The sequence below is a fragment of the Amia ocellicauda genome, chromosome 5 (genome assembly GCF_036373705.1).
Source record: "Amia ocellicauda isolate fAmiCal2 chromosome 5, fAmiCal2.hap1, whole genome shotgun sequence".
NCBI lineage: Eukaryota > Metazoa > Chordata > Actinopteri > Amiiformes > Amiidae > Amia > Amia ocellicauda.
In genome coordinates, this window is record NC_089854.1 from 3,391,784 (window position 1) to 3,411,255 (window position 19,472).

The following is a 19,472-nucleotide window of genomic DNA, read 5'->3' on the forward strand; positions in this document are numbered from 1 at the left end:
CGGCTCCCAGGCAGTGATCTTTTAACCCCTGTGCGCTTGGAGAGCCCAGATCTGCCATTGTTGGCAGCCAACGAGCAACAGATGTGATTGAAAAGACTGATCAGCATCGGAAAGCGTTCACAAGTCGGGGGGAAACGCGCAGAAATGCATGTTTTGTGGAACTTGTCCCGTCTGTTAGCAGGACATTTTGCGCCTCGCACAGGATGCCCGGGTGGCATAAGCAGCATTGCATGTGCAACCAGCTGGGAAATGATCATTAGGTAAAGGACAGGGTGTGTAATGAGTTACTACATTTTATTTAGTATATTTATCTGGGAAATAATACAGGGAAGACTGGTAGAAGTCATACATATAATAATCATAATTTACATTTTGTATACTAGTTCACCCATATATTATATGAACGCAAAGGGCACTAAATAATTTTGTTGTGAATGTTTAATCTTACATATACCTATATCATCTGCAATGTAAAGCTCTTGTAATCAATGGTCTTTAGACAAAGATGCCTCACTAAACAATCTTGCCTCTGTTTGATTCCCCAGCCTGAGGAAACCAGCACTGCCACTAACACACTCCTGCTCCGATGGGGGGAAGCTCCTGAGTGCAGGCAGAGTTCGGTGGTGTTAAAATCAGGGAGGCTGGCTGGGGAGAGCTGGAGGGAACCAAGGCGGGTTGTGGGCCAGTCTCCATATTGAGATCTCCGGTAGAGCAGGTGATGGGAAAGACCAGGCAGAGGACTCTTCTGCTCCCCTGTGCATCTTCTCAGCGCACAATGTTCACCAGGTGAAAACGGAAAACTAGCAGCAATCCTTCTTGTTCATGTGCACACACAGCAAAGATATTTGGCCACTGCTTGGAGGAATTAGTTGATAAGTGTGTTGCATATATTTTACGAAGTGTACCGTCCATAAACTGTAAGAAAAGTCTCAGTATACTTCTCTAAGAGGGGACTGCTGTACTGGAACTGGCTGTATAACAGTCATCGCAATACAGAAGGAAAACAAAAAAAATCTCAAGAATCAAGTACAGAACGATGCATGCAACACATGCAGCCAAATGTGCAACAAGTAAGAAATAGAACAGAAAATGCAACAGCAAATAATGTCTCATCTTTCCACTGCCTGTGCTGTGTCAGGTTCATGCTGGTCTGCAGGCCCAACAGTGACTAGAACAAAGAAAATTACGTTGCCATTTTTATTTCATTGTTGTTTTTGTTGTTGTGTTGAGAAGCAGTAAGTCCTGAGAATAGAACCTCTGTATATTGGAGGATATTGGGCGTCACCAAACTACTACATAGCATCACACAATCTCCTAAATTGTACAGAGACACACATAGACATTATGTTCTCTGCTTAAAATAATAACAGAAAAAATAGGATAAGCCTCATAACCTCAGCAAGGCTTCAATTGTGTAGCAGTAAACTCTTGGTACTTGAGGGAGTGCAAACGTCCCGAAAAACCTCTTCAAGTCGCAGCCGTAGAAGTGATTTTCAATTCATGCTAATTCCACTGGAGTTGCACAGCACGTTCTGCGGTCAAGGTGAATTCGTATGAATCAAACGCTGTTGTCACAATTTCCTGCGAAAACAGTGTTTTTACTCAAAACAAAACCACACATTTTGAAAATATTAAGACAACAAAGACAGAAACATACTTGCAGAAGTGTGTGTAATTTCTTTACACGCCTTCCTTTGTTCTGAAGCTTAAGTGAGGTGTTATTTCCATGAACGCAACGAACTGCAAGAAGGTAAAAACCAAAGCTTGGGCAGTTCACAAATACTATAAATTAATTGCTCCTTAAACCAGTGGATTATATCTGCGGAACACAGTGGAATAAGCAGGTAAAGGCAATTGTTACTAAGCATGAGGTGTCATAGGACTTTGTACTGAATTTGGATACAGAATCCAGCTTCTGTTTTTCGATGCTGTTTACTTGTTTACAGCTAATTACCATGATTAAATCCACTCATTATGACAGACAAATGATTAATACACTGTACTGTTGTGAGAGCTTTTGTAACCATTGAAAAGGCTTGTTCTTTGACATATTTGTAAAGAAGAGACGCAATACATGTAGCCAGAGCTGAACTCTATGCTCCGAGAGAAGAAAGGAACACACAAATCTGATCTCCACAGGATGTAATATATATATATTTGTCCGTATGTCTTATTGTGATACTCTTCTGCATGTTTGTGCGTGTCTGTGAGGTACACAAGCACACATTTAAAAATAACCTGGTGAAGTTCGAGCTCACGGAGCAGGAATCGGAAAATAAAGGACATTGTTAGTTTTTCCAAAGCGTCCAGCTCTCAGCGCCCCCCCCCCACCCACCCGAGGCGCAGTGTTTGGAGAGCCGAGGGAAACGCCGAGCGCGGCCTGCCTTTGCTTTTGTTTGTTTGTTTGTTTGTTGTTTGTTGTTTTGACTATCTCAGCGGACAGGAATGCAGTGTGGGAGAGACGTACACAGACAGTGTTGTTTTTTATATAAGCCCTCAGCTCCAGTAAACAAACACCGCTGGCACAGTTTGTCTGTCCTGCAATGCTCCAGGGAGAGAAAAGGCCCAGTATTTGGGAATTTCCATTTATGCGTCAAAAAAAAAAGCCAAAACATTCTAGAACACTCTGCCCGTTTCCTACGAATTTGTTTACACTGAGTTTGTGGTTAATTAGGAAAATAATTATCAACATTGACAGGTAATTAAATTTAATTATGATTGCCCACATTAAACGACAAAGTGTTAGTAATTGAAAGAAGATGAAAAACTTACAATTATTCCTGAGGGAAAATTGTGAAAGTTATTATTATTATTATTATTATTATTATTATTATTATTATTATTATTATTTAAAAATTACAGGACAACCAATATTTTGTAAAGTACTTTTGGTTTGATATTTAATAAGTTATAGACATTGTGAAATCTGGTGCATCCAACCAACTTAAATAATCATTAATTTAACCACACACAAACATTTTATTTTTATCTTAAAACACACACATACTTACATATATATAACAGTGCGATAAAAAAGAAAGTGGGAAGAAAGTAAGGTGGAACTAGAGAGAGCATACTTAATTAGTTGCATCATAATGTTTTTATGTCACAAGAATGTGGAGTTCTTAGACATGACCTCATTCATATCTCCTGATTGAGCAAAAGCAAGTAATGCACCGTTTATAAAAACACAAGGAAGTCAGCGACACCGCAATTCGAGCTTTGAAATCTAGTGGAGGTCACATTTGCAGTGAGTCTGATGGTCCCAGCACAGCCCCGGTGGACAGCAGCCAGGAGACCTGTCAGCAGATTGTCCTAGCAGAGCAAAGTAGAAATACAAGGAGGGACATTGTGGGAACGCTCTTGAAGCTGTTCACATGCTGTACAGACGGACTACATCGATAGACACAGAGAGAGAGAGAGATGCACAGGAAACAAGTAGCGACTAGAATAAAATAGCTTTTTAACCCAAAGATGGGAAAGAAATAAAATAATTCCAACTGCTGGCAAACTTTCCTCCCAACCACACACACTCAGACATGCAGACAAAAGAAATCAACGCAGGACCCGGAGTCTGGCTCTGGTGGTTTACAGAGCAAAAGTCTAAACATAACAGCGCAGCCCCTGCTGAGGCAGATATCAGCGAAGCCGAGGGACGGTGTTTTTGTCCAGAAATAAACACAGCGAGCAAAGTGATAGACAAACAACAAAGGGTGGTACTGGCTTTGCTGTGCCACTGTTTACGTTACAAGACAGTGGCTGAGTGTATAACACAAATTATGCAATTTGATTGCCGAGGCGGATCACAAGAAACAACAGCATGTTTTCATTAAAGCGTCATAAAACTGTTTACTGACACAGCTGGAGTTGATTACAGGGTGATAAATAATGCAGCATAAACTTGTTTTTTCCTTCTCTGCTGTCTTCTGTTTGTGTATGAGGGGGATACTTTTTTTTTCTCTTTATATGTTTTTTTTCCCCACTTAACTCTGACACCAGGCGAGGGCAATTTGCAACAACATGCAACAAGTCCTTCTCCTCTGGTTAACATTTATAATAACAGATTAAAACGTATCATAACCCTCTCCTTCTGTAAGCCTGTCATAAAACCCACTGGATGGGGCTCGGGATTAATGAGCTGTTTTAATGCACCGGTCTTTTAATATGGAGACGGGGGTTAAAACCCTGCCTTGGGCCTTTTTGTAGACAAGCCAGAAAATTCAAATTCACTTTGCACAGCTGTTCCCGGCCACATCAGTGACTGCACTGGGAATGGTACCTCGGCACGGGGCGGCGGAGGAGAGGAGTCGGGACTTGGAGAGTGGAGGCTTGTGTGTTTTTTGGAGGGGAGTGAAAAGTGCCTGGCCTGAGCTCACGGACGGGACCTCAGGTGGCACCGGGCAGGAATGTGCCGCGGACCGTCTGCACCTCGCAGCGGAGGGGCATGTCTCCCCGAATGAGATCTGGTATCAAAGCACCGAAGCGACAGGCTATCTGTGGTTTTGTCTTTTTTTTTTTTTCTGGGTTGTGTTTTTTTTTTCTCCCTTTTCTTTTTTTGATCTGGAGTCCACGCAATGACACACATATCTCTGTTGACTGACACTATCAATCGGCGGCGCGCTCGGATCTTCCGGCCGAACTCACATTTCCCAGAGGAAATCTTACAGCATTGTCCTTTGTTTGCTAAAAGATCTCACAGGAATAATGCTGACTTTTCACTGAATTGCAAGTTGTCATGTAGTCTGCTGAGGCATAGGTAGATTAAGTTCACTGCCAGGACGGCTGAACTTTAGGTCTCCATTTATTTATTTATAAATCCTTTGAAGAATTTCAATTACACACACACACATATATATATAGTAACACTTATTTTGTTGTCAAATCATGAATGACAGTATTAACATAACGATATTGTCGGTATGTCCACATTCCTTCTTCTCATTTGTGCTTGTGAAGAATGTTATATATGTATATGCATTTTCACTTTTTTAAAGGACATCATTATAATAAAAAAAAAAAACATGGACAAAATTCAACGCTGTGCCGTTGTTCAGAGGAGTTAAAAAACAGCACGAACCTCTTCACCTCAACGCGTTTGCATTGAGTCTCCGGTGCCGTCGAACTGTGCCACACCGGCCTGCAATTCGCACGCCTCAAAGAGCCGCTAACGGACAACAGATACAGACAAACCTTCCCCGAGTATTGATTCACAGCCCCCCCGGCAGGTGCCTTCGTCACATGAAAGAGGAACCAACCTGGCAAAGTGCTGACTCCGAAACTCGCATCAAAGCGTTAAAAAACACACACCGGAGAGGGCATTGTTTCAGTCGCAGTGAGATGAAGAAAAAACTGAAAGCAGGATTTAATCAGGTCACTAAATAGTTACGCTCTCTAAATGGTTTTATTTTAAATAATTGCAGGGGGCTTTTTTCTTTTCTACTCTTTTCTTTTTGGCCTTTTTTAAATGAACACTGCTGCTCAGGAGTCGGTGTCCGGGATTCAAGTTTTAATCCTGGGGTCTAACAATTAAATGCAAGAATGAAAATGGCGAGCATTTTTTTTTTTACGAAAAAACCCTGACCTCTGCAATTTTGCCTGTCCTTGAAATATATGAAGAAAAAAAATCCTAAGATTAAACAAAAGGCATGAAAGCTCACATTAGCCATATATTAAAAAATCCCATATTCAGATAATCCACGTATTTGTCAGAATCAAACACAAGAGAATATAAAGGGACAAATTACACAATGAAAAGACAGCAGGATTTATTGTGGCAGCGAATTATATGAAGTGAGATACATTTAGCTGAATGTGGAAAGGGGAGAAAATAAGTCCTTGAAGAATATTATTGAAATTCTAAACTGAGTGTCATGTGACTGCTGCCAAATATAAAAAGCTTGTCAAATTATTTGCCCTTTTGATGCCCTCTGCAGTCCTGCAAAAACAAAAGGCGGGAACGCCAAGGATGGAGGCTGAGACGTACCTGGGCCAAACATGAGGAGAACAATGGCCCTTTCTACCTCTATGCTCCAAAACTTTGAGCAATGCGGAAAGACACACATTTCTGTTTTTATTGTACCGTGATGAGTACGCAACTCGCACTTTTAAAAACTTGCTGTAAATCTGGCGGCGGTTCCGCAGATTTTTTCGGATGCATGAAGCCCGTTCGTTTAAAACCAAGTTAGTTATTGCGAGACGCTAACTTTTACGGCCCCGTGGTGAAAAGCAAAAGACAGCTTTATTCCCCGCTTCGCTGGTGCTTCGGCCAAAACTTGCGCCTTTGATGGTTATGTATTTGAGCACTGGGTTTGGCAGGTCTCCGCAGAAGGATTCAGTGATTTGCGATTTTACCTGCCCCCTTTCATCCCAAACCAGACGCCTTTGAAGTGATTTGTTATATAATTTCAGTTTCTAAGTTGTCAACTGATTATCCACTGATTATTAGTGGTATTAAATACAATTAAAAAAGAGGCCGTACTAACAATTGACAAATTCTCATTAAGATAAACAAATTTTTGTGATTTTATTTTGTAAACCCTACTCTTATTTCATACATAATAATAATAAATAATACAGGGGGAAACGCACTATTTAGATCAGAGAAAACATTAGCACCAGAATGAGAGAAGCAGACAAACGTACCTCTTTGAAACCCACAAAAACAACGTCACTGTCTAAGCTTTCCACCCAATTTGTAATTTTAAACGTTTTAATATAGACACAGGGCACTGGGGAGGGGTATTCAGTAACCCCCACTGAGACACTGACACACTCCGCTCAGTCGACACACAGTATTCATAAATCTGAGCTTTTATTCCTGTGTGTGTGTGTGTGTGTATGTGTCTCTCTCTCTTTTCCCTCCAAGACCGAGCGATCGCACTGATAGATCAATTCAACCCACATATATTACGAGTTTCAGCCAGGAGATGTGGCACAAAACGACACTCTGAGCTGGGGGGGCAGCTCTTCTCACCACGGCGTCCTTTAAAAAGACCGCCGCTAAAGCAAAGCGGGATCTCTGTCCCTGAACCAGATCCCAGCCGGAGAGGAAATGGCATCACTGCTCAAACTTTGGAAAACTGGCTGCAGGAATGAAGAAGAAGGAAAAAAAAAAAAGAGTGAATGAAAATATAGTCATCACTGGAAAACCCAGGAAAGAAAGTATAAAAGAGCAGGATGTTAAAAAGGAGTCCTCTCAGGGGGTAGAACATTTAAAAAAAGCTTTGGCCATTCATAAACTGAAATATTGGGACTGTAAAATTTTTCATATATTAAAAAAACACACTGGCTGATGAAAACAAGATGATTTTACAAATAAGGTTTTGGTGAAATACATTTCCATATGAACATTTAACCAAATAACGTCACGTCATTCAAGCTGTTTTTGGACAGTTTTTTCTGGAGGCAGTTTATGTCCTGAAAGAAAAATAATTCAAATTAGTTCAAAGAAAAACTACCAGACTTTATGGATGTCAAGCATTGTGATCCTGTTGGCCAATCACAGCGATCTTCCTGATGGGTATTTTTTTTCCCTGACCAATCAAAATGACCTCCCGGTAATTCATGTTCTCTGATAGAAGCGTCAAATCAAAGGAAAAGAGCAAAATTGTGTGAAATTTGACTTTTTGTTGAATGGTATATGATAGGGCTTTTCAAAACAAGAATACTATTTTCTGTAGTGACACTACACTACAGTGCTATTTCTCCCTTCTTCTATACTTCTATTCTTCTACTTCTACTACTACTACTACTACTACTACTACTGCTACTACTACTACTTATAGTAATTTATCCCAGATCTGGTCAGGAAATACAGAAGGAATCTATTTCTAAGTCTTATACTGTTTGTTTCTCTGACTTCCCTGTAAAATTAAGTTTGTGCATAGAATGAAGTAGAGAATAAATATTTTGACAGTTTGTGTAAATTGACTTTGGGTATTTGTGCCGAGAGGGTATGCGTTCATAGAAAACTTGTAAAACGAGTACTGGCCTGGGAGTCTCGTTCCCACCTGTACATGTATGTTAAATCCCCAAAGTCTGTGAAGAGTCAGTTGTGTCAGATGGCATCTGGTCTGTCCTTGTTTGATTTAATTTAGGGGCACCACGATTGCCTTCAGTTTTGTGATATTTGGGCAACAATATTGTATTGCCATCATTCACTGAATTTTGTGGTGGTGGTCTGTGTAACAAAATAACACAACCTGTCTACCGTAGACAGAGCAGTTCAAGCAAAATAGGCTTGAAAACTTGCCACAGGCTGCTTAATGTCCCGACTTCAAGCCCATTGTGAGAGCACCCATGGGAGCAGCTGGGGGAGCACATCAGGATGAGACAGCCAGCAATAATCTTCTCTTGCGGTGCTGGAATCTGCGATGGCGCGATGAAAGGCACAGTGTTCCTCTGACCGTCCACAGAAAGGATCCCAGCAGCCGCAGACTGCGCCCCATTAAAATACGCTGTGAACAGCTGTGTTTGGTAATCGTGTCCGTTGTCCCAGTAGTTTGGATCCAGACACGCTGCTCCTCGGAGGAAGGTATGTGAAGGAAACTGAGATGATGGGAAGCTGACTTTTCTGAGCAAATTTGACTTTGGTTGCAGCTAGACGGTCCCAGCTGTTGTTACTATAATCACCGGGGCTGCAGCCGCGTGTGTCTGGCTCCGGTCATGTCTGTGTCTTAAAACTGGAGCCTGAGCACAGGTTCGTGCACTCTTTTATGCCCATCGGACAAAGCGGCTCATTATGAGAGCGGCCTCGGGATGACGGTGCCGTCCTCGTTACGGTTTTACGGTTCCTTCACCGCACAATTTGAGAGCGGATTACACAGGACGGACGTTCGGTAGCTCTTTAATTTAAAAGTCTGTCTCTGCCCAAATGTTTTTTCAAGAACACAATTCTCCAGCACGAGAGGTAATGTGGTAAATGGGCAGAGGGAAGAGGTTACCTTTTTGATGTGGAGCTCTGAAATGTCCCATGAGCCATTATGTGGTTGTGTCAATATTTGAAATATAACCCTCAGGATCAGAAATATATTAGTTTGTGCAGAATAAGCAAACAAAACAACTACAAAAATTGTCTGTTACACAAAAACTCTGAAACCCATCTTAGTTTTTTTTTTGGGTGGGGAGGGCGATAAAAAGACACAGACAGGTAAGGCTTCACTGTGTCTGTTTTCTGTGTCTGTTTTCCGACTGCTTACTCTCACTGTTTGCTCTGCTTCTCAAATCCCTTATCCCTCCTGGACACCTTCACCATTCCTTCACCGCAGACGTGGTCCCCACGGTCGACCCGGCTGGGCCCAGTCCAGCATGTCTCGCTCTCTTAACCCAGCCTTTTCTTTTTTCCTCTGGATTTGCTGCAATGGCCGAAACAACGGGGCAACGCCGTGATTTCCTCCCCCTCGTTTCAGCGCACCTGAAAACCCGTCAGCGCCGTCCTCGCCCCAGTGTGGCCGCGCTGTCCGCAATCGGGCCACCAGCATGTTTTCACACCACAAGCAAGACAAACTTACACGCTTTAACTGACTCTGCTCAGTGTCACTGTTTCCCCAGAGCGTTGCTGAAGGAAATAGCTGTGGAGCGCACTGTAACCACTTTATGGCCACCGAGACACTTAGATTGGGAAGCCGTTCAATAGAGGCTCAGTGAGTAGAGATGTACTTTGGGGTTATATGTTCCTGTTGCGTCCGGCACTAAAAAGACACTCTCCTCAGTGAGGTCTCCCGCTCGTGTCCAAGAGGCAGCTGGCGAAACGTCTTTTCCCACCAGAATCATTGTTCCTCGAGTTACCAACGGCTCTGAATAGAAAAGAGAATGCAGCTTTAATTGAGTGATTCCTGTTTACCACCTACACAAGTACACAATGTCGGGGCCCTTTTGTGAGCATCTGAAACACGCATAACTGAGCAGGTGAAAGAATTTGCCTTTTTGAAGTATGATTTGTTATCGACACATCCTGTATCAATCACGAATCAACACAGACGGAACACAATGTTCTAATAATAAAAGTAAAATAAAAGAAGGAGAAACATCATGAAAAGAAACTAAGGAGAGAGAGAGAGGGGAAAAAAACGAAATAAAAATCTCAGCAACTTTCAAAATGTGTCCCCTATTCTCGGACTGAATCATCCCCCCTATATCAAATACATTACATTACTAACAACACTTACTCCCTATTATTTTCTGTTTCTCCACAGAGGCCCTTGTGCGATGCTCGAGGGCACAGTCTCACATGTACTGTAATGCTGAAATCTCTAAGTCCACTTTAAGGTTCCCGGGAGACGGGAGATCTGAGAGAACTCATTGGAGAGTCCGCCTGGAGCAATGTCAGCCTGAGAGAGAGGCTGGCTGACGGAATTCAGAGCAGGGGGATTAGGGGAGAGAGAGAGAGAGAGAGAGAGAGACAGAGACAGAGAGAGGGAGAGATGGATAAGAACACACAAGCATTCACTTTCACAGGTCTCTTATGTTTGTTGTGTGTTTTTCACCTGAAGTTCAAGAACGAGTCTCTTCCATTCATTCTTCCTCTATTCTCTCCTGCTAACAGTTCAACATCACAATAAACACATCGGCCTTTTGTTTCGTTCAGGTTTTTTGTAATCACCACAACTGTGACATGACGCAAGGAAGTTAACCGGTCAATCGGACGGCTCAGACCCGGTGTGGCCGTGTCCAGTCTGCGCTCACACTCGGACCCCCCTCTGGACAGCACCACCGCAGTCACTTGTCACACAAGTCACTTGAGAGTGGCTCCCGAAATCAGTGGTTCAGGGGGAAACACAAGTCATTGTTAGACCAGCATGTGTTTCCATCAGGGCATTGTGGGAAGGCACACAGAAGGGTCAACGGGAAAGCGATTGAACCAGTCCGACATGTCGAGACACATAGAATACTTTCATGTGGAGGACTACAGCAGCCCCGGCCGAGAGAGCTGGACCCCGCAGCTAGGGGGAGCCAGTGCTTGGTGACCCCAGTGGCCCCGCAGCGGTACCTCACTCCCCTCAGCAGCTCTCGGTCAAGGGTGCAGCTCCCCGGGGGGCTCCACCCACCGTCGGTGAGTGGCGTAGCCGCAGCGTGAACCGGTGGCACCCGGGCGGCAAGACGCATCCCTCAGGCCAAGAGGAGGCTTTTATGGGATGAGCCACTTAAGGGCCCCCAGGGAGGTGGAGTCCAAAGAGTAACAGAGGGAGTCATTTCAGCAAGGCACTTACTATCTTATATATAGCATCGACATAGAGAGAGATAGATAGAGAGACAGATAGTGAGACAGATACAACAGCTCTTCAATTTGGGGGTAAAATACGACACACTGGGTAATTTGGTGTCTGCGGACCCCTCAGAAATGTTCAATCAAAGACAGAGACTTTCCTCCCCAGCACCCAGAGCCCTGACAGCGCAGATGACATGTACAGGTGCCGCAGATGGGTCTTAAGCTGATTAAAATACCTCAAACTCATTCTTTAACATCTCATCTTTTTCTGTTTCTCTCTCTCTCTCATCCCCAGAAGAAACTGAAAGGCACACAAAAAAAAGACAGGAAGAAAAACAAGAGACCCGGGCACAGTTTGGGCCAGCGAGGACGGGGAGATTTGAGAGGTTGGGTTGTGCGTTTGCCATACCCCACCGCTGCACAACGCAGGCCGCGGCACAGTGCCTGTGATTGAATGTTTTTCATTTATGTCTCTCTCTCTATTTCTTTTCTTCTTCTCCAATTGGCTTTTCTGTTGCTGTAAATCCCTTATTTATGTCTCTTACCCTTGTTGTTCGCGGGCGCCTTTTGTTGCGCTACCTACTGGTGCCCCCGGATTGATATCTCTTTTTTTTCCTCCCTTTCTGCAGAGATACAATCTGGACTAACCCATTTTGTTCACTGTCCGGGCCCTGTCCGGGCTATTATCCGAGCCCTGTCCGAGCTATTATGAGGCTATAATGCGCTCCGTGGCAACATCATCACCGCGGTATCACAAAGGTAATAGTCAGAATTGAATGAAAAAGATCGGCCTTTATGCTGCCTTACTCAAACATAATTCTCAGCATTTGCCATTTTGACACCATCATTTCAGTTTTTCTCTCTATACACAACCACAATAACTTTATTTTATTTTCTTTGCTCCGCTCCAATACACAATATTCAACCCCTATTTCTCCTTTAGATTTTTCTCTCTCTCTTCTTGTTCTTCTTCTTTCTATTTTTCTTTTTTTAACTTCCAAGGTCAGGCAGGACAAACAATGCCACTGGTGTCTGCTTGAATTGTGAACGCTACTGGCGACCATTGCCTTCGTTCCCTTGGCAACGCACTAACCATTAATTTTCAATTAAAGCAGACAAAGAGATGACAGCTCTAGGTCTATGGAAGATGTCAAGAATCTGTATTAATATACGACAAGTGAGCATAATTGTGTGTCCATTTTTGAAAACTCATCTATGCTATCAGTGAAATGTGAATGCAGAAGATAATTTGGGGGTGTATACTTGTCCTTGTATACTATACTTGCGTTTTTTTTTTTTTTACACATACCCTCATCGCATACCTTCCCCAAAAAACATGTATTATCATTGTAATTATTATTATTAGCAGGAGTAGTGGTATTAAAGCCATTATTATAACGCTTGTTTCTTTATTTGACTCTTCCTGGCGGTGCAAATTAGGAAACAGCTGATACCGAGGGAATGTCGGAGTCTGAGGACGCGGTCGCGAGTAGGAAAGGTGGCTCATCCTCATCTCTCTGGAGTTCAAGGGAGGTTTGAACTTGGCAGCACGAGCTGAACACACAAACGAGCATCTGCTTATATCAGGCACGTATTCGAATGCTGATTAAATATCACGTGACCTCTCTGCGATTGATCTGTGTCACTGTCCCCATCCTGAGCTTTCTCTGTCCAGGTGTCGGCCTCCATGTGGGTCACTGTCTGTCTGACACCAGGACGCCTTTGGTTAGCGTGGGACGCAAACAAAGACGATTCTCAGTTACGGGAACGCCTCGTACCGAGACAGACGAGGCGAGGCTGTACTTCTATCTGTTTCACCAAAGTTTGCACGGCCGCGATGCAAACAGATGGAGCGGTTCTCTCAATCCAACGATCAGGTGGTGCGAGCAAGGGCACGAGTTCAGGGGCTCATCCAAAATTAGATGAGCGCAGACCTAATTAAAACCTAATTAAAAGCGCACTTGGGCTGCAGTGGCGTTGTTCTCCTTCTGTGATTGTTGTAGGTTTCTCAGCTGCTCTTTTGGTTTAACACCATTAGCTGTTTTTCTTCGGCACCACTCTGAAGCGGCCATTGTTTCTGTGATTAATTGTAATCGCAGTGTGGAGAATGTTATCAAAGTTTCACCTGTTATGGCGAGTGAAGCCCCTCAGTCTGAGTCTCAGCCGGCCTGCTCTGACACCGGTGCCCTTTTACAAAATATGATCTGAATATAATGTAGTTGGCAGCCATAACAGAAAAGGAAACGGCACGCAGTCTGTAGCTCCAGACGTGTATTGTGCAATCGCCATCCCTGCTGTTGTGTGTGTGTGTACTGATAAGAAACGCAGACGGACCTCAAGTAACTGACGGCAAAGGGCGAACAGTTAAGGAAAGCAATCGCAGGTCAACCACTGGAGTGTTTATATACTTATATTATAACCACTGTATTGTTGAAATATTTGCGTTCATTTCTGCGTGTGGAAGAACGCACACTTTGAGATTTAGTTCTCCCTTCCCGAGACACAAATCCTTACAGTACGGCACAGGTCTGGAAATGAAGTGGTTGAAGTTACGGGAGTGATTCATCCAGAGAAACACCACCCACCCCTCGGCAAACCAGATGTTAGAAAATGAATCAAATCCTATTTTTTGCCAGGTTGATCTCTCCAATCCATAAAAAAACTGGTGATGTTAGACTCCATTCACTCGGGGAAGAAAATTACTTTCCTTTGTGGCAAATTAGCTTCAATTCGTCTCCTCAATGTGCGTCGGAGAATGGATCTATTTTTTTCTGAAAATCTCCTTCCAAATTGTGACACCGTGGCCCTTGGGGGGCCCCGAAACGCCGGAGCTCCCAAACAGAACACGACCACCTAGCGCCTGGAAGACCGCATCGCCGACAGGAAATTAATGTAACCGTAGAAGAGTGCTCCGTGCGGCGTGTTGTTGGGCCCTCCTGCCGTGCGACTGCTAGCCGCTGCTCTGTAAAGTGGCCTGTGATTTTTATTTAATGCAACACTCCGGAATGTTCACAAATCGGCTCCTTTCAAAGCGGCCGTCTCGTGATGAAACCGCACGGGGGGTCTGAGCCGTCCTGCCACACTGCAGCCCACCACGCTCAGCGCCTGGCTCTCCGGCGAGGCCCACGTGAGTCTGCGTCGAGGGTCCGTCACGGAAGACAAGACCATCCGTATGATGTGGGAAGCGTTTTCTTTTTTTAATAATTGCAGTTTCAGGAGCAAGCGTTCCTGACTGGGATAGTTAGAAGCTTTTTACTTCAATACTGGTGTGCTTTGAATATTATCCACAGTTCACTACACTCCACTAATGAACCTCAGCCTCACATTTTGTTGCCTTATATTTGTATTTTATTGTATTTGAAGCACAATACTAGATAAATAAACACAAAGTGAAAGAAAACAATAGGAACTCTCCTTGCAGAATTCCTTCCAAGCAGTCGATTGGAATCAACACCGCAGATTGATGCATCGCTGGATGTTGTGTCACCAAAGCGCACCATAACTTCAAACAAAAGAGCTGTTCTTCGGGGAGAAAGTCACTAGGCAACCTACGGAGAGCCTCTGTAAATCATCTAAGGGTACTACTTAGTCTTGGAAGCTGCTTTAAACATTCAGGAGTATCTTTATCCCAGCAAGACTCTCAACTGATCTCCGTGTCGTGTGAGTTTTACCCAGTAGGGACCGTGGAGAGTTATTCAAACAGTCCCCACATCCGGCCATGAAAGATGCCAACTTCTGTCTTCTTTAGCCTCGCAGTGTTAGTGCTTTTAATTAAGGTGATTAGATTCAGTTTTGCGACACAGTAAATACAGTTTAACACGCATCCCCTCAATTAAACGCTGACCCACTTCCGTATGCTTTTACCTTAGGATACTGTGGTTTCGTAATGCACAAACCCATGCCCAAACTGACAGGCCCTCCTTTCCTAAAACGAGGGTAATTGAAAGGCACCACAGAGGGCTGCACCGGCACAGAGAAGGAAGGAGGAAAATGCTACATTATTTATAAAAAAACATGTAAAATTAACTCAAGGTTTGATGAAGATCGTCTAGACTGAACCTCTTAGAAAGCCCCTAATTAATAATTAAACACCTATTAGTTCTTTTCATACTCTTTAATTAATTTCATGTAATGATCATTTTTAATTCACATATTTAATTTTATGTAATGTACCTTTTCGTTTTGCATATTTTGAGTATTAATCTGTGGGACTTAGAGATATGCAGATGCGCCCGGCGTGGAGACACCTTCCTTTGTTCTGCGCAAGAGAAACTACAGCTAATGATGAGGACGTAACTGGTGTTATTGTACGCCAGCGTGTGTGAAGGAACTCATCCCACCTTCAGCGGCAGCAACGCAGTCCTACCTTTCTGCCTCTGGAAAAACAAAACCGCCATCTGCTCCTGCGATGAACTTCCTGAGGTCGGCCACTGAGGTCAAAGTCTGTGTCACATGTTCCAAGAAAGGCCCGTTCTGTTTGGGGGAAGAAGAAGAAAAACATTCTGGGAAACAATGCCTAACAGTGTGGGTTAAGCTTAAACCCTGCTACCCACAAGCATCCCGAAAATCACCCTCCAGCTTTTACAAGGTAGACTGGAAAATAAACCCATCGACACGTTTTTATGGGGTGGAATATTTGGTTTCTAACGGAGACAGGACACACAGGCAAAACTACCAGAGTTTCAACATCTGCCGTCGTTTTTTTATTTATTCTCTGGTTCTGAAATCATCACCCTAAGTGGAGCCGGGTATGAGTTAGCACTGGTTTGCGCCGCTTTCCCAGGGTTTAAAAGATTGGAGGTGAGTTCAAGCTTTGAAGGTTGACTGACAAGTCTCAACAGCCCGGTGATGTCAGCCTGCCTGGAATTCCTGAATCAGTTCGAATGGCTTTTAATGTGGTTGTGCTAATTATCTGAAGACTGCGCTCATAAAAGTATTGGCAACAACAACAATACTTCAAAAAATAATCATAATAGTAGACGTGGGGGAAATATGGTCAAGAAGGAGAAGAAGAAAACTGTGGCAATTATATTTATTCTCAAAAATGGGTCTAGATTAAAGAAACATTAAAATCTCCCTACAGTGATTAACTGCTGCTGCTTACAGCAAACAAAACAAAACCCTGCCTCCATCGACGATATTGTTCAAACGAGCTCATATTCAAAATGCTAATCTTTCCAGATCATTAAAATGAACTCATCCTGTATCTGTATGATTTTATTTAAGTCAGAAAGGACACAGAAGCCGTGCGTGCGTCCGGCTCCAGAGCGAATGTGTTTCAGGATATAGGAACAGACTAATTACACGCCGTGCAGTGCAGGGTGAGGGGAAGGGGGCTCCCAGTTAATGGGCACCTGGGCCTGGTCAGCGTGGGGACTGCGGAGAGTAATTACCCCCCAGCTTGGACTGCCGTGAGACAGACAGTCAAAACACTGACCTCACGCCTGGATACCCACAGCACCAAGTGAAGGGTGTTATTTCACAAACAGGGAAACAGCAACAAACGGATTCATATGTGTTGAAATATGATTTTTACAGTATCGTTTCTGCAAATAGATACTATTCTTTTCATTTAATCTATAAAAAGACTGATAGTGAATCCTGCACTTTTGTTTGAGTGGAAATCTGAGTATCTTAGTGATTTTACGGCACCAGGTCGCTTTCTGGCAAACGCCGACATAGCATTGCTGTTCGCTGCTTAAATGGTATCAGAAACATTCATAAAAATCTGCTGTAACTGGAAAGATGACCTCCATACCTTTAGCATCAGCTCAAGGGGGGAAAGGGTTTGTTTTTACTTCCCTGTGCCGAACTGATACTAATAGTGAAAATAACAGAAATCTCTGTCTCAGTGATATGCAAACTTCTCAGACAGTTCAGATGGAAGGTGCAAGAAAGGGGAAGGGACAGGGGGAGGGATGTGTGTGCGTGGGTGTGTGTGTGGGTGTGCGTGGGTGTGTGTGGGTGTCCGTGGGTGTGTGTGTGGGTGTGTGTGTGTGTGTGTGTGCGTGGGTGTGTGTGTGGGTGTGTGTGCGTGGGTGTGTGTGTGTGTGTGTGTGGGTGTGTGTGGGTGTGCGTGGGTGTGTGTGGGTGTGCGTGGGTGTGTGTGTGGGTGTGTGTGTGTGTGTGTGTGCGTGGGTGTGTGTGTGGGTGTGTGTGTGTGTGTGTGTGCGTGGGTGTGTGTGTGTGTGTGTGGGTGTGTGTGCGTGGGTGTGTGTGTGTGTGTGTGGGTGTGCGTGGGTGTGCGTGGGTGTGTGTGGGTGTGCGTGGGTGTGTGTGTGGGTGTGTGTGTGTGTGTGTGCGTGGGTGTGTGTGTGTGTGTGGGTGTGCGTGGGTGTGCGTGGGTGTGTGTGTGTGTGTGTGTGTGGGTGTGTGTGTGTGTGTGTGCGTGGGTGTGCGTGTGTGTGTGTGTGTGTGCGTGGGTGTGTGGGTGTGTGTGGGTGTGTGGGTGTGTGTGGGTGTGTGTGTGTGTGTGTGTGTGGGTGTGTGTGTGGGTGTGTGTGTGTGCGTGGGTGTGTGTGTGTGTGTGCGTGGGTGTGTGTGTGGGTGTGTGTGTGTGTGTGTGTGCGTGGGTGTGTGTGTGTGTGTGCGTGGGTGTGTGTGTGTGTGTGGGTGTGTGTGTGTGTGTGTGTGTGTGGGTGTGTGTGTGTGTGTGCATGTGTGTGTGCGTGGGTGTGTGTGTGTGTGTGGGTGTGTGTGTGTGTGTGTGTGTGTGTGTGTGCGTCTGTGCGTGTGTGTGTGTGTGTGGGTGTGGGGGGTTAGGGTTGGGGGGGGAATGTGTTACCTGCAGGGTGAAACAGAAGACAAGGTCAAGACTTCTAGGTCAACACACTCTTGACAAGAGCCAGACACGACCTGTGTGAAGGGACCAAAAGAAAGAGCTGCTCAAATCCACCCCTCTCTCCCTCTCTCTTTCTCTCTCTCTCCGACTGTGCGTAAGACTTTCCTATACCGACACGAATTGTAATCCGTCCAGAATCCCTCTCACACGCGCCAAACGAATGTGCTGCGCGTCCTAATAGATCCTGCCCTTCATGTTTCTTATTAAGGAGTCGAGCATAAATATTTTTCTTTTTCCTTCCCTTTCCTCTGAATTTTTTCTTACCTCCCGAGCGCTGTCAGTTCACCGTGTTTATTTTAAAACCCTGGTTTCCCCTACCTCTCTCCGATACGGATGCTGACAGGACTTGTTTGCTTTTTCGGGGGGTTCACATTTGCATCCCGAGCAAAAGAAAAACAAACAAAAAGCTTGACATGTTCTCTAATATACTCAAGATGGATTCCATTCAAAACCAGGTATTTCTGACTCGTTCGGCAGCCTACGGACATTTTTCACTTTCTTTTTCCTCTTTAGAAAAAGTGTGGGAGCAAAAATGGTAGCAATAACAGAGTGCAGCTGAAGTCTCGCTGAAGGAGCATGAGCAATAGACACGGGATTGCGATACTCCTCAGAAACTACAGATCCCTTTCACCCAGCGCTGCTTTCCTGGTGATTTACTACACTTTAAACGCCATTCACTGTGTCACCGCCTTGCCGCGTAGCAGCGTTCGAGGCCTACTCAATGGGCTCTTGGTTACAGCATGCTGTGCCGGGGAAATAGGCAGGGCGAGCTGAAGTATCTGTACTCTCGGGTATCATTCAAAGCCTTTCTACCCTGAAGTGAAACAGCTGCTGATTGACACCGGTGACTGAGGACGGTGTGTGTGTGTGTGTGTGTGTGTGTGTGTGGGAATGTAAGTGCTTTAATTTGCATATTTGTCAATTCGGCAAGGAAGTTTGCAGAGGAGGGTGGGGGAAATGCAAAAACAGCTTAAAGTGGATCATTCGGCGGCCATAAATACACATACAGTCGAGCAGAATGAACAGAATTGAATATGGAGCCGCGATCTATGATCTAGGAATAAAAACCACTGCTGCTTGTTAGAAACAAGATCTGGTTGTGTTGTAGCACTTTCATTATAATTGGGAAGTCTTTTTCTGTGTGTGTTTGTGTTTTCAGTTGCTATTGATAGTCGGGCTGCAGAAGTTCTCGTTTCCTGTGAACGCGCAGGAGATGGGGCCTGTGGTTTTGGAAAGCAGGCCGGATTACACCATCAGATGCAGGGCAGCAGCAACAACAATGTCAAACGGCAAGACAGGAACTGAAACGTGACAAGTACAAACAGAAGGAAAAAAAAGAGAAAAAGAGAAAACGGATCACAATCAGAAGATGTGGCGAAAACCAGAGTAACGAATCACTACTGAATGGCTTTTGTAAACCAGAGA